Below are 14,542 nucleotides of genomic sequence, written 5' to 3' on the forward strand. Positions count from 1 at the left end.
TTAATGATGGGCCAGTAAGCGGGTGACATCAACAGGTGGTTCTGATCTCATTCATGTCTTTTATTGCCCAATAATTTAACCCCCACTCAAGGGATCACCAAACACACTCCCTGTCCTATTAAAAATGTTAATACCCATCCACTTTTCTCTTAAATTTCTCCTTTCAAGTTTGCAATGTGGCTTGCCTTTAGGATTCATGAAGATAAATTCCTGCTTTCACACAAATCTATTATTATGTACCCCGCATGCATACACTTTTCTTCTTTGATAGGTACTTGGGAGAGGTGATTGAAGAATAACATTGCCGAGGGTCATGGAGAAAAATATAAGGTTGCAGGTATTCGGTGGAAGCTTCTGGGCATAGTCAGGGGTAAGCGTCATTCCTAGGCAGTGAACGCAGGCAGACCGATGGTGTAAATGTTTATTTTAAGGGGGGAGTCATTTATTTTTCAGGCACAAAGTTTATACAGCTTGAGAGAATTATTTGAAAGGAAATGAAACTCATAGCATATGATGCTTATGGGCCTCGTCCGCCTCCCTTCTCTCTGCCCAGCTATGAAAGTGAGAAATTGACCCCCTTCCTCTCCCGGCCCCTCACACCCCCAGGTCTCACCATCACTAGCTCAACGAGAGACATGTGCAAGGGTGGCTGTTGTTGGAAACAGCTCCACGTCGTAGCCTCAGTGGTCCCCGATGAAGAATAAACTTAAGAGAGTTTTGCGGATGTAATGAAGCGGGTCCTTGAAGGAAGGAATCTGGAGATGTGACTGAGAATACAAGATAGGGGCTTCTAAGACAGAAAGTCTAGCCTGGACTGTGTCACCCATCTGTGATGTGACCCTGGGCCTCAGTTTCTCCACGTATGCATAAGTTGGTGGACTCACTCTTCCTCAAGGTCCCCTCCGACTCTAATATGATGCTTTAGGAAAACATCGTACTGCACATATTTACTCACAGCTCTGCCTGGCAAGTCCTTCAAGAGTCTTGTATTCTTCTCTGGGTCCTACTTTCTCTCGAATTCTTTTTTCCAGCTATGATTCCTTTATCCATTCATTCAAAAAGTCACGTTGAATGCCAATCTTATAAGCCAGGCAAGGCAGTGGGCCCTGGAATATAGCAGTCAACAAGATAAAGAACTTTCTCGAGTAGGGTTTCCATTCTAGTGGGAAAGGCGGAGAGTATCCAAGTCAGTCAGTAAATAATAAGATCATACCAGATCGTTGCTCATGTCAGGTCAGTCCAGGTTCAAATCCCATCCATCACCAACTAGTTGTATGACCTTAAACAAGTCACTTCACTGCTCTGATCTGTACTTTTCTGTGTAGAAAGAGGAGATGACAATAATAATGATAATCATTCCTTCATCTACCAAAGGCTATTAGGAAGATTATCATGGTAGGTCCGCATAAAGGTTTGCTTTCTTCTCTCTCTTTCACCTATTCCTACTCACAATGTTTCTTTTCATTTTGATGAGTACATTTTTAAAACTTTATGATATTTTGAAATATAATTGGTTTCCTTCTTACGTGTTTTACGAATTGAAAAACGTTATTCTGAAACAGGAGCTGGGCTTCCCCACACTGCCAAAGGGGTCACAGCGGTCACTGGAAATGTCCCGGGCTTGGCCGGTCCAGAACTTTGTGATGGCAGCTTGTAACTTGTTACAGCTGCTTGAAATTTTGCCAGCCTTAAAAATCCGTCATTCAAATTAGTGAGAATAATGGCTTCTTGACGTGTCCGTTTCTCTGGCAGCGTCTGTCTCTGGCTGCTTCTCCCAGATTTCTGACTTTATTTTTTTGCTATGATCTCTTTGGGCTTGTCTATACAGCCCTAAAACACACACCCCATTGCCCCTTGGCTTCCTTTTTTCCTTTTTTTTTTTTAAACTGTGGTAAAGTATATATCACGTAAAATTTACCATCATAACAGTTGTTACGTGCACAGTTTGACAGTATTATCTACATTCACATTGTTGTGTGGCATCACCACCATCCACCCACAGAGCTCTTTTCATGTTATCAAACTCAAACTCTGTGCCCGTTAGACAAGAACTCTATCCCCCAGCTCCTGACAACCACATTCTACTTTCTGTCCCTATGAATTTGACCACTCTAGGGACCTCATATAAGTGGAATCATATAAGATTTGTCCTTCTGGGTCTGGCTTATTTTACTTAGTATAATGTCCTCAAGGTTCATCCACGTTGTAGCCTGTGTCAGAATTTCCTTCCTTTTTAGTGGCTGAATAATATTCCATTGTGTGTGTATATCACATTTTGTTTATTCATTCATCCATTGCTGGACACTTGGCTTACTTCCATCTTTTGGGTACTGTGAATAGTGCTGCTATGAACATGGGTGTGCAGATATCAAGTCCTTGCTTTTTAATTCTTTTGAGCATATACTCAGCAGTGGAATTACTGGATCAAATCTAACTCTATTTAGCATTTTTGAGGAATTGCCATCCTGTTCTCCACAGCAGCTGCATTCTTTTACATTCCCACCAGCAATGCTCAAGGGTTCCAATTTCTCTCCAGCTTGCCTAACACTTGTCATCTTCTGTGTTTGTGAGAGTAACCATCCTAAGAGGTGTGAGCTGGTGTCTCATTGTGGTTTTGATTTGCATTTCCCTGATCTTCTCATGTCCCATGGCTTCCTTTTTTCCACTCAATAGTAACCCCCTTTACTGGATCACGGGGACAGTTAGACTGGGGACAAGCAGGCTGGGTTCAACTCTATCACTTGCCAACCAGCGTGCCATTGGTCAGATCACTGCCCCTCTCTAAGCCTCCACGTTCCTGGCGAAAAAACAGAGCTGAAAATACATCAGTAGACAGAATAAGAGAGACTTTTGAGAACAGGCTCTGAACCAGGCTGTCCTTTGATTCCTGGGAGCACAATAAGAGGCTGTGTGACCCTGGGCAGGTCTGTTTAACTCTCCGAGCTTTAGCGTGCCCGTCTAGAAGTGATGGTGACAATAGTAGCATTTACTGCATAGAGTCTGGGGGGAGGATTAAATTAATCACTGCAGTAAAGAGTTTAGGAGACTGATGGACAGAGGGTAAGTGCTCAACCTATGTTATTACAATCTCCTATAGTGCCATCGTGAGAATTACGGTTAGTCTCTGTACATTGGCAAATATGTTAAAGAGTTGAAAAGCTGCTAACTGTTGTTATTAACAACTGATTCTTTTCCCTTGTCCAATAGATGTGGTATAATCACACAATTATGGTGTATGTGGTGTGGTTCTCAATTAAACCACCACAACTGGAAACTAACTATGTCTTCCACCTCAGCCTTCTTTAAACCTGATATACGGGCCGGCCCGGTGGCGCAGCAGTTAAGTGTGCACGCACGTTCCAGTTCGGTGGCCCGGGGTTCACTGGTTCAGGTCCCGGATGCAGACATGGCATCGCTTGGCAAGCCTTGCTGTGGTAGGCGTCCCACATATAAAGCAGAGGAAGATGGGCATGGATGTGAGCTCAGGGCCAGTCTTCCTCAGCAAAAAGAAGAGGATTGGCACCAGATGTTAGCTCAGGGCTAATCTTCCTCAAAAAATAAATAAATAAACCTGATATATTTTTGAGAGGTTTTCCTTCTCTGTTCATTTTACATTTTCTTTTATTATTTTAATTGCAAGAAAAGCACGTTTGTTGTAGGAGAAATAGAAAATTCAGATATGCAGTTAGAAAAAATGGACCCTCGTAATCCCACATCCAGAGATAAACACTATTAATATTTAGATCTATTGCCTTGCAGACACGCATGCATGCAAGTATGCATACAATTTTTTATAATAATACTAAATATACCATCTTCTAACTAAATTTTTCACTTAAAATATTACAGCTGTCTTCCCAGGTCCATAATACAAGTCTACAACATTGTTTTTAGTGCCAGTATAATATTCCTTGTAAATGTACTATAATATTTCAACTCATCCCCTCGTGCTGGACATGTAGGTTATTTCCATCCTGCACATTTTAGATCACCCGTGAGTGGAATCATTCCTTTACTCAGTGGTGTCTTCATACCACTTTTGAGTGATTCCAGAAGGTCAGACAGATTTGCAGAGCCCCTGCGTGGATGGTAAACACTGAATGAATTAAGACTTTGGGCTGTGGTCCCACGAAGGGCTCCCTGTTGGCAGTTTGGAAAGGTTTTCCCCACTCCCTGAGCTCATTGTCATCTTAAAAATGGGAGGTCATAAAGAGGTCATGCGAAGGCATGAGATGATAATACCTGTAGGGGCCTGTTGACTTCCAAAGAAAAGAGAAGGGATCATTATTGACTGATAACCTACCATTTCACGGCAATTCCCAGGGTGCGGAGGTACACCTCTGGTTCAACGCCCCCTGATATTTAATATAATGAAGAGTCTATGGCCCCCTGAGGTTGCATCACACAGGAAGAAAGCAAACATGTGCAAAACAAGAAGATTTTCTTTTTCTTTTTCTCACAGAATCACTCCCCCATTTTCCTCTTGTTGTCTGCTAGGCACTTGGTGCCAGAAAAATTTCCCACCTCCTTGCCCCAGTAAGGGTAGAAATGATGTAGGGGCCCCTGGGTAGCCCTTCTTCCACCCCAAAACACACTCCCACCCACTTCCCACACAGCAGCCTGAGGGTAAATGAAGCGTCAATCCACATTGGGCAAATGATGAGTGGAGTTAATATCCATCACACGAGTAATGCCCTCGATGCCTTACATGTAACATCTTCTTGGGTGCCCACAAAAATCCCAAGAGGAAAATATTCCCATCTTACCAAAAAGGAGACAGAGGCTCAGAGTCCCAATACTCCACAGCTAGTAAATGGGGAGCAGGTTTTTAACCCCAAGTCCTCCCGATCCTGGGGCTCCAACTACAACATTACACTGCCCCTCCAAACCGTGGCTTTGATCATGAAAGAAGCGACAATGCCTCGTCACACGCTGTAGAGGCCAATGGGACATCTTCTAGAGTCTTTAAAGAATGTTAACCTCTCCTTTCAATCACACAGGATTGCTGTGTGTCACATTGAAAAGGCCAACTACATAACCACAGATAGACATGTGCAACATATATATACAAATGTGTCTACATACATTTACACTTACACATCTATGTAAGCTATATTTAGTTTCTGACCTGATTCTTCATGTACACGGATCTCTGCATGTGTATACATTCATGTGTATATTCAGAACAGTGGTTACCTATTCTTCACATAGATACATACACGCACACAAATATATGTATGAAGAATCAGGTAAAAAGCTAAATACTTTGTATGTATATGCAAATGTACATATGAATCAGGTCAGAAACTAAATACAGTTACTATTCTCCCTCGTATCGGAGCTCAGTGACTTACCCCTGAGATTCCAATAAGAATTATTGGAAATTTTGACCATTTCATACTCCAAATTCTCCAGTTTGTTGCAATTTTTTCTAAAAATAATCCTACTTAAATACAAAATAAACCCCTATATTTTCGAAAGCGTTTGGCGTGTCAGAGATAGCTCAGGCCAAGTTAGATATTCGTGGCTCCTGTTCAGTGAAATGTGAGTGAACCAGAGTTTGGGGAAATTTAAGGATGGATTCACATGCAGCCATCATAATAAATGTTTCCAGAATGCCTACCCATCGAAAGCAGAATTTATAAGATGTCGTGAGCATGCTCGTGGAAATGCCTGTTGACTAGTGTTTGGGAGGCCTTGCCTGGGCCAAGGCTGGGGCAGAGAGGCCACTAGTCTCCAGGGCACATGCAGATAATACTTCTCCCCACAGTAGCTGCCTCATTTCACAGTGATCAATCAGAAGGAGGCATTCCCGCCAGATCGCCGGTGCTCTGAAGGCAACTCAGTGCAGGACTGGACCACAAGACAGCTGGCCTTTATACAGGTTACAACAGGAATATCCGTTTACGTGGAGGGGCTTGGACTTAATTTCTTATGGCCTCAGAGGAGAGGATTAAAACCAAGGCGTGGGAGCCTCTGGGAGGCTGATTTCAAGCATGGCGCCTCTTTCCTCTTCTTCAGCCTTTTTGATGATGTAAATCCTTCTAGCCCCTCTCAACCTCGAGTGTTACTCCCTTCCAGTGATTGTTAAAACCTGAACCCAAAAAGTGGGGAGAGGAAGAAAGCCTGGACCAAAATTTCCCCTGAGGTTGTGAATGCAATGCATTTGTAATTTTTCTCTGTCATACTCTATTGCACACTATTTCTGATTTTCATGTCATGTGCCTCTCCTGCACCCACCAGAATAGATAAGATTAAAAAGATTGTCCTTTCTAAGAATGGGTGAGGTTGTAGGGCAACTGGAACTCCCACATGTTTCCTTGGGAATATAAGTGGATGCTATCACTTTGAAAAGCTGTTTGGCAGTATCGAATAAAGTTGAAATATGTACGTTCCTCTGACCCAGAAATTCCACTCCCCAATGTATACTGTCCCCCAAAATGAGTGCTTATGTGTGCTTATGTACACCAAAGGACACACACAAGAACATTACAGCAGATTTATTTGCCATAACCCCAGAGTGCAAATAGACCAAATGCCCACTAAGAACAGAATGCATAAGTAAATTGCTGTATACTCATGAGATAGAATAGTATACAGGCATGAAAAAGAACAAACAGCTAGATGCAACAAACATGGACGGATTTCACAAACACAACATGACAGAAGGAAACCAGACACAAAAGAAAACATACTGTGTGGTTCCATTTATATGAAATTCAAAAATAGGCAAAATGACCTATGGTGATAGAAGTCAGAATAGTGGTTACCTTTGTGGGGAGAGAATCGATTGGGTATATGGCAGCTTACCGGGGTGCTGAGGTTGATGGTAGTGATACAGGTGTGTACGCATGAAAAAGTCATTAAGCTGCACATTTAATATTTGTGCCTTTTATTGTGTATAAGTTATACTTCAACATAAAGAAAAAGAAAATGAAATATGTGTGGCTTAGTATGTGATAGGGACGTATGTTACTGAGTGAAGGACGTACTAAGAGAAAATTGGGGAGGGAACACTTTCCAGCTGGACCCAGCATCCCGAGCACAGATGGAGACATGATTCTCCCTCGTGAAGTTCAGTGACAGCCCCACACTCCAGTTCTGATGAGACCAGTGGGAAATACTGACCCTTCCACGGCCCCGTGTCCCCCGCCTGCCGCCCCCTTGTCTGAGAGCAGACATTCCGGGCACTTCCGCTGGAACTCGACAAACCGTCTCCTCCTGCCACAGGACGCTCCGCCGGAGAGGTCTTCCTGGTCACTCTGTGGAAGGTTAATTGCTGGTCCCCTGGCAATAATTACACCCACGGTCGGAACATGAAGGAAAGCAACAAATTTCAACATCACCGGGTGGAGAGGGCAGGAGGGATCACAAAACCTTCCGAAACGAAGTTCTGGCCCCTGCAATTTATGGCGCAACGACTGTCTCAGGGAGAGAGGAGGTGACACAGACACCAAAGACCTCCACGGCCAGTCATTTCTGCTCAACTCAAGGTCATGGTCCCCATGAAATCTGTCTGTTGTCTGACTCAAGACTCCTCCGTTCTCGGTGGGACTCCCCACCCCTGGAGATGACTCCAGCCTCCTCACACACTTCTGGGGACCTCAGGGATGGCGGCTGGGGACAGTTCCAGCTTCTCCCCTTCTCTGCCAGCTGCTGGAGAAAAAAAATCTCCACTAGCATTATTATTAATATTAAGAGTAGTGTTTAATATACATCAAAATTTGCTTCGAAATAATCTGGATGGGAGTTAATCTTGATGGAGTTATAGATAATCACAAGATTGGCCATGAGTTAATAATTTTTGACTGGTGGGTATATGGAGTTTCATACAACTGGTCCCTCTACTTTTGTATCTGTTTGAAATTTTCTATATTAACAACTTCTCAAAAAATGTTTTTGGGGGGCTGGCCCAGTGGCATAGTGGTTAAATTCATGTGCTCCTCTTCAGCGGCCCAGGTTCACTGGCTCGGATCCCGGGTGTGGACCTACACACCGCTCATCAAGCCATGCTGTGGCTGCTTCCCACATACGAAATAGAGGAAGATGGGCACAGATGTTAGTTCAGAGATAATCTTCTTCACCAAAAAAAAAAAAAAAAAAAAAAGTTTCGGGTTCCCTAGATTTCTAAAATATGATAAACAATTTACTAAGCAGAAGAAATAAAATCGAAAGCAAGTATTAAATGAAGGTCTTTAAAAGGCATTTCAGGCTTCAAAGGGGGCAAAGAAAAATGGCAAATTCATAACAGCTAAAGCATGAGTTGCCTCTGGAAACTTTCTGGCGGTGGTGGGTGGGAGCCAATGATGCAGCCATATTTATTTTCACCCATCCTGGGTCCTGAGCAATTGTGTGTTTCCTGCCTTACTCTCCAAGATGGAGGGATGGGAAGGAAAGCAGATGAGAAGATTGGAGTGCAGGTTCTGGAGTGCCATGGTCTGGAGACTTCCCTGGTCAACAACTTGGTTATGCACACGGGGTGTTCGCAAGGGAATGGGGCCTCCTGACCCATAGCTAGAGGCACACTCATTGCTTTCATTGTCGTGGCAGACTGTGAAGGGCCTGGGCTTTAAAATCAGGCAGACCGTGGTTGGCATCCCAATTCTTCCCTTGGGTGCTGTGTGATCTCGGGCACGTCACCGAGGCTCTCTGAGTCTGTTTCCTCATCTGTCAAAGGAAAATAAGGACAGACTTGAACTCCAAGGATTATTGCGAGGGTTCAGTACGCCCAACTTTTTCAAAGTTCCTTGTGTTACATTACATCTATAAAGTACCTCCAGCATGCACTGTTTCAGGGGGTCTTAATGGGTTTCAGATTGTTCAGAAACTTCTTGGAACCATATGCAAAATTATACGTGTGGGAGGCAGGGGAGAGGGGGAAAGTGTCTCTATGGAAAAGGTCTCTAAATTCTCCAGGTGTTGAATGACCCTCAAAAGGTCAAAAACCATTGCTCTGCATCAGCGCTGTCCCATATCACTTCCTGCAATGATGAAATGTTCTATAGCCGAGCCGCCGAATACTGTAGCCACTAGCCGCGGGTGTCGATTGAGACCAGAGAAATGAAAGTTTCATTATATTTAACGTCAAATAAAAGTGCAGCTTTAGGCGATCTCATTTTAAGTTCCCAACTGCCCTATAAGAGAGGGTGGGCACACTCAGGCTCAGAGGGAACGAGCAACACGCCCTGGATCACTCAGCTGAGGGTGAAAGAGCAGGAACTGGAGTCCAGACTTGCTGATACAGTCTTAGATTCTCTCCGCTACGTTCTAGAGGCCTCAACACCCAGTTTGTTACTGGACAGCCCCTGGCCGGCATAGGCACATTGGCATTGGGGCTGAGTCAAGGTGAAGCACGGGGATACGGATTAAAAGATGCATCCATCTCACCTGTGGGCTGGTGGGGAAGCATGACAACTATCCAGGAAGAGCTTTGTCTTGGGTTGGGCTTTCCCAGAAGCAGATCCTAAGACAAGGATGTGAGGATAAGCGTCGTATTTGGGAGGCGACCTCAGGAAGCATTTGTAGGGAATGAGGAGGCGAAGGAGGGAAGGAAATGGACCCAGTACAGGGTGTGTCAAGGAGCAGGTGTTCAGTTTGGGTGTTTGAGGTTGAATCCTGACCGGGATCCCTAAGAGAGGGTGTGGAACGTACATCAGAGCTGGCTGCCTGCAAGAGGAGGAAGCTGGGGGATTTATGCTCCAACTCTCATCTGTCATTAGCTGGGGGCTGCTCTCAGGAACGCCAGCTCCCCAGGTCTTAAAGCTTGAGTACTGGCTGAGCAAGTCAGAGAAAGCCCTCAGATGGAAAGTCCTTGTGAGTAGGAAGTCCCCAGCAAGCAGAGATCGGAGAGAGCCAAGGGGATATGATGAGGAACCAACAGCATCTACTACTAATGTCAGGATCAAAGGGCAGCCAATGAGAGGACCTAGATGCCTAAACATGGCCAAGAACTTATAGAGAAAGGGACATTATTTGTGACATAGTTAACATTTGAAATTACATTCCCTTTATTTCAAATAGTCCCTCCTTCAGAAATACTCACACAGGCACACGATGATGTGGCAGCGTTGTTTACAACCAGTGAAAAAAATGGAAAAAACCTCAGTGTCCATCCACCGGGGATTTGCAAAATAAATTGTGGCATAGCCATATGACGAAACACTCAGTACGGGTTTCAGGGCATTGTTATATAAAGATATCCACGATACAGTGTTAAATCAAAAAAGGCAAGTTGCGAGAGAATAGGGTTAACATTCTCTGATGTTTTCTATCTTAGAAAACATATATAAAAGATGAGGAAGACTACTGACAGCGGTTTCCTCCGGGCAGTGGATTGTAGGGTAGAGATTAAAGAAAACTTTTACTTTCTCCTCTATGTATTTTTGCCTTTGCATTTTTACAACCAGCCTATATTATTTTTATGATAAAATCAAGGCAAAATTATATACATATGTTTATTATATATTTTAATTTATTTATTATATATATTTTAAATTATATATATACATATGTAATAAAAGTTCAACCTCCTGGCAAGGCATGGTGGCAGCTGCACAGATACTAGGAAAGGACGGCTTCAAGGATTAGCTGGATTTGGCCAAGAGATGACCAGGGCTCCCCCACATCTATATGCTCAGCCAATGGCAGGGATCCATGGGCACATCCTGCCAACGCTGGGCGACCACTCATCCCAAGCAGATGGAACAAATCCTTGTGTTGCCAGGTCACCAGAGTTCAAAGTGTCCCCGGGATGGCCAGCTGCTTGCTGCTCCCTGATCTTAGTTGTCCTTTCTCTTTGTTTGACAAGTATTTACTGAGCATCTACTATCTGCCAGGCCCTGATTTAGGAACTAGGGTTATCAAGGGGAACAAGACAAGCATGCCTGCCCTCAGGGCACTTCCTTCTAAAACAAGAAGAAGACATCAATTGATGTGTTAGATGCTATAAAAGAGAAGAGCAGGGAGCTATGAGGATGCATATTCTGTGAAACATGGAGAAAATAACCTCTCTTCCATGTGAGCTTTTTCCATATTTTTTTTTAGAACAAAACAAATTTTGTAAACAGAATAAGCTCAAAAGGTCTAAATGAAATAAATTTCAGCGAGCCCCCCTGGGCTGATAGAGATACGCTAGCTAGCTATCCAAAGTAGAACAACCCTGGCTTTGTTTCCAACCCCCTCTCTGTGACTCAGCCAAAATCCTGGACTGGAAGGGTGTGCTCCACCCTTTCCTCTTGGTTTTTCATCCAAATCCACCAAGCATTTGGAATTTTCCTTCTTTGCGGAAAAAAATCTTAGAAGACCAACCTTGGGAGGGTCCTCTCTTCCAATGCAGGCTTTACCTCAACAAAACAATGTAATAACACTAGATTATTCATAACAAGTACTTGAATGCCTCCAGAGATGGGGAGCTCATCATCTTGCAAGGAAGTCCATTCTCAGTTCTTGAGGATCTAATAGTTAGAAGGCTCTTTCTCCTTCTGTTTGCTTAGCTTTCACCTAGTCCTATCGTCTGCTACAGAGGAAAAGTCTGTATCCCTTCAAAGTAAGTTACTCTCTCTCACCCAGCTCTTAATTTTTAGAGCTTTACAGTGTGAGCACTTGCAGGAGGGGTGGTTGGAAGGTCAGGGTGTCCTTTGTGGGCCCTACTAATCATGGCCCTGGGGCTCAAACAATTAAACCTCTGGTGCCAGGCGCCCCTCAAGTCTCAGCCTTTAGCCACGTTTTCTACATTGGCTTGTTTCTTGGCTCTATGGACTTAGTATTTTCCACTGAGTCACACTGTAAACCTTTGTGCTGAGAGGACAACTACCTCCATCACTAAGAGGCAGTGTGGGGTTAGGTTTAAAAGCATTCATGCTTGAGCTGCTCTGCCTGGGTTTGATCCCTGGAAGTCCCACTAGCCAGCTGTGTGACACTAAGGCAAGTTGCTTACCCTCTCTGAGCCACAGTCCCCTCATCTGTAAAAGAGGAATAATAATACAATCTACATTACAGGGTTTTTGTGAGGATTAAAGGAGACAAAACGCAATGAAGTGCCCTGAAGGTAGTGCCTGGTACCCAGCAACGGCTCAGGAAAAATGGGCTGCTATTATAATTACCCATTTATTAAGCACCTATTGCAGACTAGGAACTCTTTATATATCATTTGTCATTTTTCATCTTCTCCACAAAGTAGCTATTATTTATTCCTGTTTTGCAAATTAGAGAACATACATGCAAGGCTTGCATATATATCTGCTCTTTCTTAAGCACTTATCAGACGAGGTAATTTTTATTTTCCCCAAAGGGCCATAGTAATATTTCTGGCCCCACCTTCTCTTCCAGAACCTTGGCTTTCCCCCACCAAGAGAGAGAATTATTTCCCCACCCTTTGAGCCTCAGCAGGCCTTTGTGACTGATCCAACGAACTGAATTTCGCAGAAGAGATGCTGTGTGGCTTTTGAGACTAGGTCATAAAAGATGAGATGGCTTCCACTTGGGCTTTCTCTCTCCTGGGACACTCACCCTTAAAACCTAGCCACCAGGTTGTAAGGAAGCCCCAGCCACACAGAGAGGTCACGTGCAGGCGTTTCGGCCAATGGCCTCAGCTGAGGCACCAGCCAACAGTCAGCACCAACCACCAGACAAATGAATGAGTGAAACACCTGATGATCCCGGCGCCCAGCCTTAGAGCCACCCCAAGTGATGCTGAGTGGGGCGGAGACGAGCTGTCTCCACCAAGCCCTGATATATTGCATATTGTGAGCAAAAATAAATGCTGTTGCCGTTTCAAGGCAGTAAGTTTTAAAGTGGTTTGCCCCAAAGCTATAAATACCTGCAACACGAGGTATCAAAGAACTTGGCAAAGATATTATCTAATTTAATCTTTAAACAGCAGCTATGCAACGTAAGTATCCCTGTGATATAGAAGTAGAAGTCGGACTTGAAGAGGTAAGACGACTTGGCGACAGTCACAGGGCAGTGAGCGGAGAAGCCAGAATTCCTACCCAGGTCTCCCCGGCTGCAGAACCCACAGGCTTTCGATGCAGACACCTACCCGAGATGAGGCAGGGAAGAACCCAAATTATTTAGCAGCCACCCGAGCTAGGGCACCTAAAAAAAAGAGTTCCCAAAGCCCATTAAGCAGACTTAGACATTTCACTTTATTAAGACTTCTTTTCCCAAATAAGAATCCAGCATCTTGGAGCATCTCGCAAAGTGTCCCTCCACAAGGGGACTCGTTCTTGTCCTGCCTCCCTCTGCTGTATTCCTTGGAGAGGTCCAAGATTGTGGGAATGAGATGCGTTAAGTGTGGGAAGATGTTTGTTTGGAAGCCGAAGGTTTGATGGGAATTCCTTCCTCCCTGGGGACAGATGGTTGGCTTACACCGAGCTGCTGATATGTATCCTGATTTAACCTAGATTGAGGTTTATGATGGGAAAATTCAGAGCATACCTTCCGATTCGCCCTCCTCCATTGAACCCTGACCACAACCCCCAACACCACCAAGAAACAGCCTCACAAGATAAAGTATTAGTCAAGAATTCACTACCGGGGGCTGGCCCCGTGGCCGAGTGGTTAAGTTCGCGCGCTCCGCTGCAGGCGGCCCAGTGTTTCGTTGGTTCGAATCCTGGGCGCGGACATGGCACTGCTCATCAGACCACGCTGAGGCAGCGTCCCACATGCCACAACTAGAAGAACCCACAACGAAGAATACACAACTATGTACCGGGGGGCTTTGGGGAGAAAAAGGAAAAAATAAAATCTTTAAAAAAAAAAAAAAATTCACTACCGATTACTGAAAACCTAACACACACCACAGTTTAATTTGATCCTATCAATCTTGTGTAGCCTGTACCATTATGTGCCCAATTTATGGGTGCACAAACTGAGACAGTAAGTGGTTTGACCCAGGTCAAAGAGCTAGGAAGTAGAAGAGGTGGGATTTGAACCTGGGTCCGTCTGATTCAGAAGATGCTGCTCTTTATAACTGCAAGGTCGACGCCCTATAGATGGGAAAGAAAAACCAGGTGGAGGAAATCGTGTGAGAAAAGGCAGGAAGACGTAAAGTCAAGGATCATCTGACTTCTGACTTTACAAATCTATAGAATAAAAAACACGACAACGATGATGATGATGACGTAAAATGCACTGATTATAAAGTGACCATTTTCCCCTGGGAGGAATCCAAGAAGAGTTTATAAAGAGGATGCTCTTGAGTCTTGGAGACTGTCTGAGTCAGCTCAGGCTGGTGTAACAAAACACCATGGCCTGCGGGGGCTCAAACAACACACATTTATTTCTTGCAATGCTGGAGGCTGAAAAGTTCAAGATGAAGGTGTCGGCTGATTCAGAGAGGTGAGGGTTCTCTTCCTGGCTTGGAAACTGCTGCCTTCTTGCTGTGTCTTCATATGGCCTCTCTTGGGTGTGTGTGCATGGAGAGAGATCTCTCTGTCTTCCTCTTCTTATAAGAGCACAATCCCATCATGACAGTCCCACTTTCGTGAACTTAACTCAACCTAATTACCTTCAAATACCATCACATTGGGTATTAGGGCCT

This window comes from Equus asinus, chromosome 8 (assembly GCF_041296235.1).
Source record: "Equus asinus isolate D_3611 breed Donkey chromosome 8, EquAss-T2T_v2, whole genome shotgun sequence".
In the NCBI taxonomy this organism is placed as follows: domain Eukaryota; kingdom Metazoa; phylum Chordata; class Mammalia; order Perissodactyla; family Equidae; genus Equus; species Equus asinus.